The sequence below is a fragment of the Schistocerca nitens genome, chromosome 1 (genome assembly GCF_023898315.1).
Source record: "Schistocerca nitens isolate TAMUIC-IGC-003100 chromosome 1, iqSchNite1.1, whole genome shotgun sequence".
NCBI lineage: Eukaryota > Metazoa > Arthropoda > Insecta > Orthoptera > Acrididae > Schistocerca > Schistocerca nitens.
Genome location: NC_064614.1, coordinates 1,109,589,287 through 1,109,605,891, shown reverse-complemented (window position 1 = coordinate 1,109,605,891; position 16,605 = coordinate 1,109,589,287).

Here is a 16,605-nt window from a genome sequence, read left to right as displayed (position 1 = left end):
GAAAAACCAAGATTTTGTTGTAAGCGACTGGGGCTGTGAAGAAGTGCCAGAAGACTGGAAGAAGAAGAATGGTGTACTCCTTCCCAACAACATACAAGCAATAATTGTAGGTCCATCCAACTACGGCAAGACGAATGTTCTCATGTCGCTGCTAACACATCCAGATGGAGTCTGCTTTGAGCATGTGTGTGTATTTTCAAAAACTGTTTCAGCCCAAATACCAAATATTACATATACTGCAGGTTGTAGATGGTAGATGGTGTGACATACACGACATTCAGTGAGAGCAGTGATATCCCTCCACCGGAAAAAGTAAAGCGAAATTCAGTGTTCATATTTGATGATGTTGCTATGGAAAACCAAGATCAAATTAGGCAATATTTTTGTTTCGATCGCCATATGGCTGTTGATGTATTTTATCTGAGTCAGACATATTCCAGAATCCCAAAATAGCTGGTGAGGGATAATGCAAACTTAATTATAGCATTGAAACAGCAGGACAATCTGAATTTAAAACACATTTACCAAGAATGAAGGCTTTCACGACCGGGTGACATGGCTGTTGATATATTTTCCGGGATATGAGGTCGTGGTCCAAGAACTTTTCTGCTCCTTACGTTTCGTCCAGAACTGCGCTGGACTTCCTCAGAGGCGCTGGTCACCTGAACCACGCCCCCCTTTCTCACAATATATAAGTCGCTCTCAGACACCCGACCAGTCATTCGGCAAGACTCAGCGCAGTTCTGGACGAAACGTAAGGAGCAGAAAAGTTCTTGGACCACGACCTCACATCCCGGAAAGTATATCAACAGACATTTACCAAGCTCATGTAGAAACCGACATGTCATTCAATGATTTTGTAAAGATATGTGCAAATTGCCGGAATGAATCACAGCATCGGTTTCTCGTTATTGATAAAGCAAGAAAACTGAACGATGGCAGGTACAGACAGAACTTCCAGGAGTTCCTATAGTCATGCAAAGAGGTCAGTACACACATCACCATGGATAAAGTCGCACACATGCTGGGAGCTCAGTTTATAGGATGGGTGTACATAGACAAAACATTTACTTGTACATGGACGCGAAAATTCAAACTCTCGAACATTAAGTTGGAGGCGTACGCAAGGAACTAGAGACGTATTGTCAAACACTTCTGAGTCTGAACAATACACTGAATGATCGGGTTAATGCAATCGAGAAGAAAGTAAACAGCTTAACTGAAGTGGGAATAGTTGCTATTGAGAATGGGACATTGTACGAACAAATTAACGTAATTGAAAAGAAAATATGCAACTTAACTCAAGGGAAAATAGCTGTTATCGGGAAGGGGGAGCAGCACAAGAAGAGGAAGAGCGGATATATGAAACCTCACGCTGTACAGAAATCCGATTAATATACACCGAGATGTCGACTAAGCATAAAATCATAGAGGCAAGGAAGGCCGTTCACGAAAAGTTATGGTGCTGACGTTAGGGCATTTGACGAGGAAGCAGACACTGCGAGAAACCTTTAAATCAGTTACTGAATCTCTCAATGAACTCTCAGCGAATTTCCTCAGCGACGACGATGACGCTATTGCCGATTTCATTAACCGTCACGGCTACGCTAGGATAGAGAAAACATTCGGTGTCAATGGTGAGAAACCATACATGTTGGGCACACAGCCTATAACTTTAAATAAATAAACAATACAGATTGGCGATAATCTGTTTCAAAGAATACCAGGTCTACGGAACCTTATTTAACTAAGACCCACAAAAACATCCAGCATAAAATAGTGAGCAGTCTGCTCCCGCAGTATTACTGGTATTACGACGACCCCGATGAGCTAATAGAACGGCTACGACTGCTCATGGCATCAGCTGCCGCTGGTAATACAGATCATTCGAATGAAGTTGTTTCAGTAATTTCAGAGCTTAGAGAGAGAGGCATCACCGAATAAGTATGGGGACTGCAGTTCGAGACTGCACGAACCAGCACACAAAATATACCCTTGAAAGCCGGCCAAAGTGGCCGAGCGGTTCTAGGCGCTACAGTCTGGAACCGCGCGACCGCTACGGTCGCAGGTTCGAATCCTGCCTCGGGCATGGATGTGTGTGATGTCCTTAGGTTAGTTAGGTTTAAGTAGTTCTAAGTTCTAGGGGACTTATGACCTCAGCAGTTGAGTCCCATAGTGCTCAGAGCCTTATACCCTTGAAGATTTGTTATGATTAAAGGTTTTGACGACCTGTGGCAGGCGGATCTTGTTGACATGAGGGAATATTCACGGGTGAATAACGGATTCAAATGGTTCAAATGGCTCTGAGCACTATGCGACTTAACTTCTGAGGTCATCAGTCGCCTAGAACTTAGAACTATTAAACCTAACTAGACTAAGGACATCACACACGTCCATGCCCGAGGCAGGATTCGAACCTGCGACCGTAGCGGTCGCTCGGTTCCAGACTGTAGCGCCCAGAACCGCACGGCCACTCCGGCCGGCAATAACGGATTCAAATATATTTTTATGGTCATTGATATTTATACTAAATATGTCTGGGTATGAAAGCGCGAAAGCGAAAACAGGGAAGGAAGTCGTGCTGTGTTTGATGGACTGCTGCGGACGGGGACGAATCGAAGCCCAGACAACCTCAAACAGATCACGGCGGTGAGTTTTACAATAGATATTTCAAGACTGTGATGGAGCATTATGGAATACATCACTACTCGACGTTCTCTCACCTGAAGGTGAGTATCAAGGAACGTCTGAACAGAACAATGAAAATCCAAGTGTGGATGGAATTCAATCTTCGTGGCTCACTCAAATGGATTGATATCTTCTTGTAAATAATTGCACAGTTTAATCTAACCAAACATCGCGCAATAAAAATGAGACCAAGCGATGTTCGTGATAATAGACTTCTAGATACAGTATACAATCGTATTAAAATGTTAGACCCTCGCAGACAGTTACTTAATGAAGGTGACATAGTACGTATTTCAAAATACAAGACAGCACTTGAGAAGTCATACATGCCAAACTGGTCAACCGAGATATTTACAATTTCCAAAGTGCAGAGAACGAATCCTAGAACAACCGAAGGTTGCGTTTTATTGGCAGGACACTTAGAAAATGTAACAGATCTACTAAGGAGACTGCCTACACTATGCTTGTCCATCCTCTTTTAGAATACTGTTGCGCAGTGTGGGATCCTTACCAGATAGGAATGACGGAGTATATCGAAAAAGTTCAAAGAAAGGCAGCACGTTTTGTGTTATCGAGAAATATGGGAGAGAGTGTCACAGAAGTGATACAGGATTTGGGCTGGAAATCATTAAAAGAAAGGCGTTTTTCGTTGCGACGGAACCTTCTTACGAAATTCCAATCACCAACTTTCACCTCCGAATGCGAAAATATTTTGTTGACACCGACCTACATAGGGAGGAACGATAACCACGATAAAATAAGGGTAATCAGAGCTCGTACGGAAAGATATAGATGTTCATTCTTTCCGCGCGCTATGCGAGATTGGAATAATAGAGAATTATGAAGGTGGTTCGATGAACCCTCTGCCATTCACTTCAATGTGATTTGCAGAGTATCCACGTAGATGTAGATGTAGATGTACCTCTTAAATGACAGTAGTGGTACTAAAATTGCCGAATGCTTTTTCACACAAGAGTTACAGAAGAGCACGGAACCAAATGTGTTTCTCGTAGAGAGGGTATTACAGCGTCGAGGGAATAGAGCGTTAATTAAATGGCTTAGTTTTCCCGCATCACAAAACAGCTGGATCGACGCTGACGATTTCTTATATAATAGGGAGCGGAGACCACAAGCATCTCAGTAGCATATCATGCGTGATAAGAGACGCATTAGAGGACAAACTACCAGTCGAATGACATATTCCTGGATATGACTACTGTTGACCTGGAACAAAACTTCAAAAGCGATTGGCACGCGGTGATAAGGGGATAACTCTGCTCGACGAAGCGTGTGTCGAACACGACATCGCTTACGCAACAAATAAAGATCGTCACACCGCCGATCGAATTTTACCTGACAAAGCTAAGGCAATACGTGCGAGAAGGGATATTGGTGTAGGTCAATGCACTGCAGCCTTTGCAATTGAAAAAACCATGCATGCTGAAGTTAAGCTGAGCTTGGGTGTGAAGAAGTTAAGCCAAGTAATGAGCGCTGAACGTAGGGCGCTATGGATGATGATGAAAATTGAAGGGTGCATGAAAAACTGTATCCTGACAGCGTTGTATACAGATAAAAACGCCCTGAAGCAGAAAGGAGTGGGTAAAAAGAAGATCGGTTAAACTACCTGGGGTTCTACTAGTACCCAAGACGTCGAGATGGAATTATTCCTTTCCCCATCCCTACTCTAGCCGGTCTCTCAGCGGTGGGTTCACTGGCTGGGGTGCCGGGCTATTGCCAGGACAGTCAAGAATGCACAAAGCTCTCAGGAGCAACTGCAGGAGGCACGAAGACATCTTCTACAAATCTGATCAGAGAGTGGATATTCTCCCTGTCAGTACAAACCATGTTGAGTGTAACACTGCAACAAACTCATATCTCAACAATAGATTGGTTCATTCAATTTACATATTCTTCCGATCTGTTGGAACAGGATATAAGATTGTCGAGACTCTTACCAATGTTATATACCTTCCAGTGACAGTTCAAACATTGGACAATCTGCAACTGCATATTGTGGATGAGAAAAATCAACTTTTTAGCAGTGGAGCAAGCTTCGTTCTGGTGAAAGTTGTTAGTGCAGGTTGCCTACATCATGGGCAGGTATGCACTTAGGGGCAAACCTACTGTTCTCCTTTGACTGACAGATACTTAACCTATTGTTCTCCTTTGATTGACAGGTCCTTAACCTATTGTTCTGCTAAAAGGATCCTTCCTTTTGATTGACAGACACTTAACTTATTGTTCCCCCTCCCACTCACCTCCCCCCCTCAGGAAACCTCCCCCTCACTGCTGCAGGTACACATTCAGGTCTGAGTTATTGGAATAGCCCCTCTGACTCTTATCAATTTGATTGACTACTTAGTTAAATTGATCAATTAATTAACCTCTCCCCCTCTGGTAAACCCCCTCCCCTCCCACCATCCCTCCAGGAAACTGGCAAGAAAAAGACTCAGTTGGTCGGACATTTGGAGGGAGTTCGGTTGCAATGTGTGGAATATTGTTTTAAACACTTTAGACAATGTATAGAATATTGTTTAATTATTTACAGCAGTGTATGGAATATAGTTTATTTATTTAGTTAAAGAATTTGTCCAGAAATCGATTGCTGTCGGTGGAATATTGTTTAAACAATTTAGACAATGTGTGGAATATTGTTAATTTAAACAATTTAGGGGATTCAAGGCAGGTATGGAATTTGGTGACTCTTTGGTGGAGAGTAAGGATCTCATAACAGGAAATTCAAGGGTATATTGTTTATTTATTTTAAAAAATCAGGTTCTGGGGGTTGGATTTCTCTTGCTCATCATTCTCTGCTGTTTGGAAACATGTAAATCCTGTGAGAAGTAATTACATGGGGCAAACATGTTGCATAATCTAATGTTCAGCACTGTACTCTGGGTGTCTTAACCTAATGTTCGACCCTTTGTTGGCACTTAACCTATTGTTCTGTTAAGTGGTTTTCCATGTCAACCCCATTTCCTTAAACTATTGTACCGCCTTTGAGACCAAATTAAGTAATTATTTATGTCCTCACACCATTTTCTGGTATACTTTTCGAACTTCACATGCATTTGAACACCATTTCTGGCGTATTCTTCTTTGTCACCCACCCCCTTAAACTATTGTACTGCGTATTGCGTTTTACATAAAAATTATGCAAATAAACCTAGTGTTCTGCACTTAGCCTGCTGTTCTGCTCCATGGCACCCACTCACGCACACTTTCTCCTTAACCATTGTACTGCTAAAACCATGTAGATATAAAAAATTTATACAAATTAATTAAATCGATATTCTTCACATGTATGGGGTAGTTTTTTAAAATTGCAGCATCCTGGTCGTTGGTGAAATCAATAGAATATAGTTTAAACAAAAGATCACTAATAAAAAAACACATCCTGCCACCCGACGCCCGACGCCAACGCCGCCAACTCCGCACACACCCCCACGACTCGGGGTGCGCCAGTGGCCCCTGCGAACTAATGACGCAGATGTCAACTCCCGAGCCACACACAGGTGTCCATTCAGGTTCCACAAACATGAGGCGACAGCATCCCTTTCATTCCTGAGACCTGAGAAATTCCTGTCAAAATATGTGTTCACCTAGACACCGTTACTATTGCGATAACACATAGCTGCCGTGTGGGTCCCATGCCAAGAGATGTTTGCATAGCAGCTAAAAGGTTCTCAGTGTTATACTGATGTCACGTGTCTATGTAATAACAGTCTCCCCCCCCCTGGATGCGCTATAGAAATCTGTTGCAATGCTTCCCAGAATAACACATGTTGCATTCTTCCTAGGATTCCTAACAGGACAGCCCGTTCATCACTGAATTTACCCATCAAACTGCTGCTGCTGCTGCTGCTGCCGGTGTGGGAGCACCACCCGCCATTGTTTTCTGCAGATGAGACTGTCAGCAGCAAAATTATTTTGTACAGATCGCCACATTGCACTGACAGTTAAACCCTGCAAGAGTTGTCTAAAGATCATCAAATACATAGAAGACTCACATGAATATTGGGAACCAGGAACATATTTACCAGTGTAACTACAATTAAATATTACAGTTATTGCTGTAGTCTGAAACCTATCGATTTACAGGTAATATCTTCTCTTGACAGCTGTGGTTCTGGAATCTCAGTATCTACAGCACACATAGTTTTCCAAGTAAAAGTCTCTCTCATACTCTTAACGATATTGATGCGCTGAATCTGTACATCCTTCACGATAGGACATACATTCATTTTCTCTGGTCATGCCACGAAATAAGCCACAGTTACATTACACTGCAATATATACACATTTTACACAGACAGTGGAGTTATGTTTTATGTCTGTACAGCACCCAAAAAAATTATGGTATGCCTACACTCACACCAACTATATGTCTCGATTCTCCTCAGTCCTAGGAAATTATTTGACAAAGTCCTCGAACCAGTGCTTCTAGAAGGTGCTCCATCCAGCCAAGATTCTCTCAAATAAGTGTTATGAAGGACAGGTGTCCAACACTATTTGGTAATGAATACCGCACCCACGGATGTAATGCTTGGGAAGACATCACTGACGCGGGTTGGTGTACTGTAATCAACGTCACTATCAATAGATTTATCAAATCTAGACATGATTGTCTTAATGGGATTGCCGTGATCGTGCTTTAAATAAAAATAAAAATATGGCATTTCAGTCTTTGATCGATATTTTTTATTTTCAATAACTGGTTGCAGGCTAGCTGCCCATCTTCAGACCATATATTGCAGTTACAGAGTAACTTGTCAGTACAGAACTATCGGTTCTTTATCAATAGAACAAGGAAAATGCGAGGGTACGCTTAGGGGTGCCGATGAGGGGACGTATTGTTACAGCCGTATTGTCCGTTCTGTTTGTATACCATAGCAGGTCCAGTTGAACACTTGCGTTGTTATATTGTTCAGCTGTTTACAAAATGAATCTACCACCATTTACGTTCGGATATACTCCTCAGTGCGTTGAAATCACAATTCACCATGTCCAATCTATCCTTCCATTACGACTAGACGTACATAATTTTTTTTCTTTTTATGTGAACAGTAGTTTGATTACTTATCACAAACGTATGTCGGAACATAAGCCACGGTACCTTTACACTCAAGCATCAGCATAACATTTCTGACTATCAATTATAGGTGTATAAAAACAAATTATGATATGTCCACACTTGCACCAGCTGGGTGACGTTTTCACACTGCAAAAAAGCCTCCCGCCTTTACGTATTTGTCAATGAATAAAGGATGTAATTACAATTTAAAAAAGCCCTAGAGCCTTTTCGGTTTGTCGATTTCACCACTTTCACGAAACCTTTTGGTATTGTCGATACTTGAAAATCCAGCCAACACACAGTGGCGTCTTTTATATATACATATACTCAGAACCCCAAGTCGGGATTTGTGTCAGTGCATTCCACGTATAACTTCCACCACCCACATCACACAATTTCCTCATGACTAAGAAATAATTGTGAGCCATTGAGTAACTAGAAAGTTATCCTATCTGTGTAGACCCTTACATGAAAACACGAAAAAAAAAAAAAGAATAGAGGAAACTCATATTTCCACTCGCGAATACCAATGTCGGTGATATAACAGATTCCAAATCATCCTTATAATTTACAAAGTCAACTAAGGTGTTTCTCCTGTCTAGAGAACCACAAACGTGTCTTCCACCTGTCTTTCACCTGCTAGATGCACATTGCACAATCGATGTTCCCTCATGTAAATAAAGGCGCGAAATGTGCAGAAGCAGTCAATTGGACAATTTACATGGGAGGGAATAATGTTCCAGTGCAAACACACGTACATATTGAATCTTCTCAATTTCCAAGCGATCATGAAAGCTATCCAACACATACTAAGTGTTAGTTCGATATTTGGCAGTTTAGAGAACGACATGGTTAAGTCAACTACATTCCTGCATCCCAACAGGCCTCTCCATTCGGACGGCTCCTGCTGTTAGCGAGAAACGTCAATCATTCTCGCCACACGCCACCGCCGGCGCGCCACCCTCCCTAGACAGAATCAACCTACGAAATCGGCCACATGTATATATTTGATCGCTATACTTACAGTGAAATGCTACAATCGCGGTCTCAATTGGATGACATTCGACAATGAGCAAAGTATTGGAAATACACCTCACTGATGGCTGTGGCTCTGCAAATAGAAATATCTGTGCATTTCTTATTACTTGACGTACTTTCCACTTTTCTACTACAGTATTCCACGTCAGATCCATACCTTACTTATGGCTGGACATAGTCATTTCCTTTGCACATTTTGGAACATGCACACACACACATACTTTATAAGCCTGATGCTCAAGGAGAACCTATCATGCACCTTCTACAACTAAGTATAATACTTCACCAATAACTGATTGCTGGCCATACGCAATAATACTGGCCGAAAATCAGGGATGGATGGACATGTTTCATAGGTTTTTCATGCGCCTGCTACCAGTGTGTCTTAGAACAAGATGCATAATCGTCTTACAAACCGCTATATGTTAAAAAACACCACCATATACTATCACTAACTGTCTTGGTTCTACAGGTGCACACAAGTATCCATGTTAAAAGCTATACCCGCTTTACAAATCGACTTATAGCACTACCTCTGAATGAAGTGGTTTTTCCAGACAAATACCGCAAAACTGAATATAGATGGTGATAGCCAGAGTGTATGTTATCAGACCAACACTGCAGTTACACGTAGCCCATGATGCAACCCCATAGTAAAATTACCGAATTTAGAAAGTGATTTGGCTAAGGAACGTGGTATGAAACAGGTATTTGCAACTCCCTCATGCCACCATAAGATATTTCTCCAGTATTTTTAATGCATTCTGTCTTGATGCCATGTCAGAGGTTTGGTGATATGTCGGCTGGGCTATAAGCGACGATTGACTGAGACGGTTCACAAACAGTAGATGGTGTGCTGATTGAGGTCATAAGAAATGTACACTAGTGATCAGATCTCTAATGCTATGCCTTCTGGTAGAAATGTTGTCTATGATTTGGAATCAAGTCTTTCCATTACATAGACATGTGACATCGGTATAACACTGAGAACCTTTTAGCTGCTATGCACACATCTCTTGGCGCTGGACCCACACTGCAGCTATGTGACATCGTGCCAGCAACGGTGCCTATGTGAACACGTATTTTGACAGGAATTTCTCAGGTGTAAAGTATGAAAGGGATGCCGCCATCTCATGCTTACAGGACCCAAATGGACAGCTGATGGCCATGTCGTCACTTCACAGGGCCGCCGTTGCACCCCTAGTCCTGGGGGCATGTGCAAAGCTGTTGGCGTCGGGGTCGGGCGTTGGGTGGGGGGATGTGGTTTTTATTAGCAATCTTTTGTCTAAATTATATTCTATCGATTTCACCGACCAATAGAATGCTAAAATTAAAAAAAAAACTACTCCATATGACAAAGGGCTGAATATTAAGTGAAGACACCCAGAGTAGAGTGCTGAACATTAGGTTATGCAACATGTTTGCCCCATGTAATTACTTCTTATAAGCCCTACATGTTTCCAAACAGCAGAGAATAATGAGCAAGAGATAAAATGAATTTTTTATAAATAAAGAATATACCCTTGAATTTCCTGTTATGAGAGCCTTCCTCTCCACCAAAGAGCCACCAGTTTCCATATACTCCATACATTGCCTTGAATGCCATAAATTGTTTAAATAAACTATATTCCACACATTGGCCAAATTGTTTAAGCAATGTTCCATACACAGGAATCGATATCCAGACAAATTCTTTAACTAAATAAATAAACTATATTCCATACCCTGCCATAAATAATTAAATAATATTCTATACATTGTCTAAAGCATTTAAACAATATTCCACACACTGGAACCCAATTCCCTCCAAATGACCGATCAACTAAATCTTTTTCTTGCCAGTTTCTGGGAGGGATGGTAGGAGGGGAGGCGGTTTACCAGAGGGGGAGAGGTTAATTAATTGATCAATTTAATTAAGTAGTCAATCAAACTGATAAGATTCAGAGAGGCTATTCCAATAACTCAGACCTGAAAGTGTTCCTGTAGCAGCGATGGGGGAGGTTTCCTTAGGGGGAGGGAAGTGGGAGGGGGGAAATAGGTTAAGTGTCTGTCAATCAAAAGGAAGGAACAATAGGTCAAGTACCTGTCAATCAAAGGCGAACAATAGGTTTGCCCCTAAATGCATACCTGCCCCTGATGTAGGCAACCTGCGCTAACAAATTGCACCAGAACGAAGCTTATTTCACTATTCTTGATGAGTTACATGGCAAGGAAATCATCATACGACTACATCTACGACAAGATGGGCATAAGGTATAAAACCAGCACACAGCACAGCATTTCACAGCAGAACCGCAAGGAGATAACACGTGCGAACTACGAGTTCCTTAAGCAGAGTAGGCTTGAAACCTCACAATGACGTCATCGCTCAGTGTATCTCACCCAGTGGAATATGATGAGAGAATCATACGTCAGGAATGCTTCTCGCATGAACTTTAAGGTTCAATGACGTTTAACAAGAACGATGAAATTAGGATTTTCATCCAGCACCAAGACGCTTTAACCCTTCCATGGAAGACTTTCATATATTTGGATGGATTCTTTAAGAAAAAGGATGTTAGTCATACCATGGGATCAAACCTTACACGTAATGCTTTGGTATTCCTGTTCCAGGAAATACATTATGAGTTTAATGGGGTATAGGCTGATCATACACATAATGTTGGCATAGCGTCAACCCTTAAAACGTATGTCTCATCATCTCCCTCGGATTTGAATGGCTTAGAAAATGCGGGGATGGTTCGTAGAGGCAGCTAATTATTATGAATGCTAAACAGGAATTTACTCTGGTACAGAGCGCAACAGTTAGCATCTCATACATTCAAGTAATTCAAGAACAGAATCAGGTCACTACCAATAAAGTTATATGGAAAATGCCGCACATCACTGTGGCATATGAGGATTGTTGGAAGCTTTTCAAAGTTCTGAATAATGGTATATATCTGCCATTAAATTTCAGCTCATGGGAGGTTTTTGAGTACCTAGTGCTACTGACAGCGAGCAGACAAGCATGGGCTATTAAAACCTCAGTGCAGCTGGAAACACCAAGATTCGTCATACTTGCATTCCAGACCAATAGAAGGGGGAATTTATCAAATAATTCCACCGTATTTGACAACTGTAATTTAACGAATGTCAGGACCTACTTGAATTCCAAATTCTATCCGTATCACGATTTACTGCTACAGTGGGATCAGAATGTATACAGTCTAGCATTTGACATGCATGCAAGGTTCTGTGCTTCTTACTATGAAGGTGTTGAAGAGGAAGGATGCCTACTCAGTCCATGGAAATTCAAGGAGCTGGCACCAATCACTGTGACAGAGTGTTCTAAGCAGAATGAGATAGTTAAATCAGGACCAGTAGATGTATGAATCGAATTTGAATCCTCATCAAATTTTCTAGAACACTCTGTAGCATATGCTCTAGTTCTGCATGTCCTTGTGATTAACTATTGCCCACTTACTGGTGTTGTGCAACGTTCAGTATAAATGACCAAGTGCTGTGGCATACCCAGAGCATTTCACAGTGACAACTTGCAGTGTGAATGTTGTTGCCATCATTCAAAGTTTCTATGATGATAAGTGTAGACAATTCATATTTAAAGATGTTGCACTCATAGCATACACAGAAGATGCTGGTGTAATAGACACATTCTCAGCAAGAATTGCATCACTGAGACCTTTCAAGGATGTGAACTATGCTAAAACATGGGGTGCAAAGTGGCTAACTTGTTTCTTTCATGCACTCCACCGGGACGATCGTGGTGTACCTTATAAAGAAATGATGACGTCACTTCGAATATTCGGTCATCCTGAGACCATCATCTACGTCAAAGGCGAGGAGAAGATCACACGGATGCAGCGAATCTTCAAGTTTGCATCTCTTCAAGACCTGGAATTCTATGGGTATCCTTCTATCCATAAACTCAAGAAGAAGAAGATTTGTGAAAATAGTGTTGTATCTGCTTATGAAAATGTAAAATTACTTTTAAGTTGGATTAATGAAAATAAATGAATTTTCTACCTCACATGCTATGTTTTTCTTTCTTTATACCTAGCTCCTACTTAGATAGTATGTGGTTCTGCCAAGATCCTTTGTATGTGGCTTTGTTCAATCACAGGAGATTCTACCTAGCTCCATCCCTAAGCTGAGACACTGCTGGAGATTATGATAATGAATTATATGCCTCTGCTTGTGTCCAACAGTGGTCATCAGCTTCTTCGTGGAACTTGTTACTCTGGACATAACAGCAAGTTGCTTGTTTTTTCATACAAACTAACAAGGTATATGAAGTGTATTTCCACCACATACCCTACATCAGAATCAGACGCCAGACACAACTTTTTTCCACCTAATCCCTCTAATTCATTTTCAGGCACCCATTAAAACCCACCAACTAGCAGTGGCTGCGTCATGGTATGCCCTTATAAGTCATTCACACCCAAATATAGAATATAACTTGAATTGAGCGATGCATTGAATCCCACACCCATATGGGGATTATTTGCCTTGGTGTTCTATGGACACACTGGCAAAGTCCTCCACAGATCCCGCACTCAAAGAAAAGAAGCATATCAGCATCAGTCAAAATTTCGATGCTGCACCTCATTTTCTTGAGCATTGTCTCCCAGAATAACCCATGTCCCTTGTAATAAAAGGCAGGGTCCAGAGAGTATGTGGCCATGCACATACTATGGAACTTCCAAAAGCAAGTGCACGTCAGTGTCCATGTATAGTCTTACTTATTAATCCAAATTTGGACTGTTGAATTCCTGCCAGACATTCATGGCATGCTCATAATCTGTACTAGTTATGGCGTCGCCTGTGAGAATACTGGTAAATGTAGATATGTTGGGTAACCTGGTTTCGTCGAGTGTCTTCTTACTATCCAGATACTCATAAGGGAAATCTCCTTTTCTAGTCACAAGCTAAAAATTTTCCTCATTGGGGTATGCAGATCAGATGATATGCATATCCTCCCAAGGTAGATTTTCAACGAGTTTCTGAAGTAGCGCCTGCATAAAACATAGTGTGTCATGGAAGCGGAGCGTAATTTTTGGCGTCTTTGTTTGTAGAATGAAATATACTTCTCAACACTCTCAGGCAGGACACTGACCAGATTTTTCTCCCAACCGAAATTAACCAATTGCTCAACTAGAAAGTGAGCATCATACCCACTTAAATTATGGAAGAAAACGGGTGTGTGTCGTGGTAACTGACACATGAAACTGCATGTTTTGTGAGCTCCACTACAGAACTTCCCCATAAGATGGCAATAATCTCTAAGAGGAGTTCAGCTTTTCTGTCTAACAGCAGCTTGCAAATACGACAGTTAATCGTATCATAGTATAATTTTCATCCTCCTCCAATTCGGTCATGGGGTTGCTGTCGCTCTAAAGCCTATCAACATCCCATGAGATTTTTTAAGCTCAGTGCGCAACCAAACTGCAGGGTTATCGCCGACATAAGATTCATAGTGTTTAAGACTTGAATCATATGAACATGCAAGTTGGTACGCTGCTGCATATGGTACGTGTTTTTGTGTGAAGGTGGTATGTGAGGCTAAGGGATTCCCTTCACAGCGGGTGACAGGGGCAAGAAGACATTCAAAGTCTGTGTATACAACAAACGGACATCATTCCTGGTGGTGAGCATTCTTGAATTTAATAAACTTCTTTTCTTCTGCAGGCATAACAACACATACCAGTTCCTTGGATTCACAGTCCTCCAGATGCCTTTTTGAATACATTTCTTCCAAAAAGGTATTTAGACACCTGAAGCAAATATGTTTCTTATCTTTATGTTTGGATAATTGGCTGTAAAAGAGGTGCAACATGTCTTTCATCTATATGTAATGCTGATTATTACCTTCAGAGAAGAGCAGCATGTTTACATGAAGATTGTGGTCACCTGCATATTTCGAAAAAGCTATATTATGCTTGTCCCTCTCATCTAGCTTGCTTTTCAGCTTCTTCTTCAGGCCATAAATGTGAACCTATATTCTGGGATTTTGTGCCTCAAATTATGTTATATCCTGAATCTTTGTGGGGAACTCGATACCTTCAAAGCTATAACATCCACAAATATCAAGACCTACTCTGTATCGAGATGTGCACTCAGGATTTTCTTTAATTCTTCTTCCACAAGCCAGGACTGACCATGCAAAACAAGCATTATCTTTTGCCATTTCGAACGTTAATGGGAGCCCACTTCTTCTCAGTATCCTCAGGGTGTATGATATAGCTGACCCTCCATTTAACGGATCATAGACATGAATATGGATGTCGAGGTGTGGTATTTGGCTGAGTGCTTTAGCTGACCCTCTTGCTTCCATCTCGGAAAACTGGGCCAGTATAGCACCCAAAGCGGAGTCACGATACCACTCGGTGGTTGATGTACTCCGAGGTATAACGCCATTATCACCTTAGATGTAGTGTAAGGCTTTCTCCTCAGCAGCACCCTGCTGTTTGGATGGGTGAGTCAACTCACAGCAGAACACTGCATTACATTTAATGTCATTATATCTCGGATCGTCTAGGGCTTTTAGGAGCGCTTCCTCTAGCACCAGAAGGCATGCTTCTAGAAACCAGACTGGGCCACGATACCCCCAGCCAGATTCACAATTCTAGTAAATGAGATACGTGCCTCAAAGGCCCTAGCAACCGTCGAGTACTCTACAGGTGTCATGACGCCGCTAATCTGATGTCCTTCACTGTCAGAACGGGATAGAGCACTACCGCTAGCCACAGGTTCATTATCATTAATACTACAGCTAGGAGACGAATGTGTCCACCCGGTGGACGAAGGCGCTGGGGAGGAGGCGCCTTCAGAGTGAGTGGTATGCGCCAAGGCACACATACTTGCTGGCGAGGGCGAGCCACCAGAGTGTGAGTAGGAGGAGGTGGCGGCAGTGAGCTCCTGTGGGAGTGTCCTGGCTGGGGCCAGGGCGCTCGTTCATGCTGCTGCATATTCGAGCCTTCAACATCGCCAGCCTGGAGGGTGGGAGATCGTTGCTCTGACTGAACCACCCACAGACACCAGGAGGTATGTGGCGTTGCAGGGGTCGGCACTGCAGCAGCTGCGGTCGCCTCTCGCACGGCAACGAGCAGCGTTCTGTATAGTGGTGCATGCCACTCACGTGTGTGTTTGACACCTGCCCCCACAATCACAGCTCTAGGTGCACATGCCACAGCAAGTTCTTGTCGTGGTGGTGTTGGTGTCACCTCTGTAACATACGAATAACGGAAAAAAATTAAGCATAATGCTCAAGATTTTTCAAGTATATGCTGTAAACAAACAACAGCAATTAAGTACCATTCCATAATAATAGTTATATGCTTTAATGATGACAGTCACTTTATAATCACATTTTACACTCTGAGTCCCTGGATTGAGCAATTCAGTCGATCTTTCTGATAGTTCTCCCACCCAGTCAAATATCTCCATTTCCTTTTCCAGGAGGGAGAGATCGCACCACCTTTCAGCAGCCACCATCTCACATCCCAACTCAAGCATCTCATCCTCGCTGGAATTGTTGTTGTTGTGGAGCCATAGGTCTATGTCACAGAAGTCGTCTACAACAAGATATTGATTATTAGAAACAACAACAAAAAATTTGTACCAAATTTCACTGCAGCGAGATATTGATTATACATAACTATAAAAAAATTAAACAAATAAGTAAAAAGTTCATACCAGATGGAAGTGATGACTTCTGGTCATCATTCTCGATACATTCCCCCACCTAGGATCTCATTTTCCTCTTGATCTGTAGCAACATCTACAACAATGAATAACATATA